This window comes from Echinops telfairi, unplaced genomic scaffold (assembly GCF_000313985.2).
Source record: "Echinops telfairi isolate 266 unplaced genomic scaffold, ASM31398v2 ScPeMD7_3533;HRSCAF=4204_0, whole genome shotgun sequence".
Taxonomy (NCBI): domain Eukaryota; kingdom Metazoa; phylum Chordata; class Mammalia; order Afrosoricida; family Tenrecidae; genus Echinops; species Echinops telfairi.
Window position 1 is genome coordinate 42,006,888 of NW_022107431.1, and position 1,662 is coordinate 42,008,549.

The 1,662-nt window shown below is 47.6% G+C and overlaps 1 protein-coding gene across 2 annotated transcripts in view; it reads right to left on the reverse strand.

Annotated features, from left to right (window-relative positions):
• The window catches only part of TRAF3IP2 (TRAF3 interacting protein 2), a 54,537-nt gene that overhangs the window by 45,664 nt on the left and 7,211 nt on the right, over window positions 1-1,662 (reverse strand). The gene's annotated exons all lie outside the window — the stretch shown is intronic.

Consider the following 1,662-nt stretch of genomic DNA (forward strand, 5'->3'; position numbering starts at 1 on the left):
ATGGTACCTGGACGGGACTGTAATGGCTGAGTTGAATCAGAATGTGCGTGATTCGCTGAATGTAAAACTATGATATGCTCTATAAACTTTCATCCAATTCACAATAGACGGTTGGGGGGAGGGGGGTTACTTGTTCTTCCACCATCCCCACCTCTGTCTCAGCCAGTCCTTTAGATGCCACCTGGCTGGCGCATCTTTGAGAGCACACGTTAACAGACCCCCTGCCCACACTCGGCCACCATGGCTCCTGGCCTCGGGATGCGTTTTCCCTGAATCAGCATACTTCTATCCCGGGAAAAGCTGCCACGCTGAAGTACAGCGTCTCTGGATTCAGATGCTGCAGACCTAACTGCCTTCTCTGTCAGCCACGATTGCACGTGCGATCTGGAAAAATGAATTTTGCCTCTCCCAGCCTCATTTTTCTCACCTGTCAAGTGGAGAAAATAATACTTGCCCCTAACCATCCCCATCTACTACCACCCCCTGCTCCCCCACCCCCGCCCCGAGCTGAGGTGCTGCCAGGGTGAGTAAAGATTAAATACAGTGCTGAATATACAGCCGCGCCCATATTTAGCTCTCAAAAATCAGTGGTCTTCATGTTAGTCATTATTTCTACCTCAACAAGTGACTTGTAACTGCAAGGCATTTTTCAGGCTAGGTTAACTGGCTTTATAACTAGACACTCACAGTATGAAGCCAAACTAGGGACCCCATGATGTCAGAGTAGGGGCGTGCTCATTTTCAACGGCCTATCTTTTGGAAGTCGATCCCCAGGCCTTTCTTCTGAGGCACCTTCAAATCCCCAACCTTCAGTTAGCAGCTGAGAGCTTAACTGTTGATGCTACTCGGGGTCTCCTTCTTAGCAATGAAACTACAGTGCCAGCCTCACTGGCAGCAGGTTGGTTCTGACGCATAACAACCTTAGATAGGACAAGGTGTAACTGCCCCTGTGGGTTTCAGAGGCTGTAAATCTTCATGAGAGCAGAAAGCCTCATCTTTCTCCAACAGAGCAGCTGGTGGTTTTGAATTACAGATCTTGCAGTTAGCAGCCCAACACATGACGAACTATACCACTAGGGATCCTTTTCTCAGCAATAAAACAAAACTCACTGCAATCGAGTCAATGCTGACTCCTATGGACCTATCTATAGGACAGGGTAGAACTGCCCCTGTGAGTTTCTGAGACAGTGACCCCAGGCGACACAGAGGCAGACCATGGACCCATTTAGTGTGAGCCCTACTTTGCCAAACCAGATCCAGATGATGGTGATAACTCAAAACACAAACCTAATTAAAAGAATATGCTTATCCTTTGTTGGCAAGAAATGTTAAAATTCTTTGGAAACAAGTTCTTGCCAACTAGTATCCTATTTGAGAGGTCGTTCCCATTTTAAAAGCAGGGAAATTGAGGCACAGGGCTGCGTAATTTCTCCAAGGCCATATGGTCAGTGAGCAGTAGCACTGGAGGGCTTCGAATCCCAGGCAGACCACAGCTTCTCTCTCAGGCGAGAACAATGACAGTGATTTGTGGGGTGGGGGTGCTAAAAGGTTAAAAGGGGTTGAGGGGAGCTATATCACTTCTTGAAGCTTCTAGGATAACTGTTTTAGAACCATTCACCTTGAAGCTCAGGAGGTATGTAAAGTCTCTCTCTCTCTCTCTCT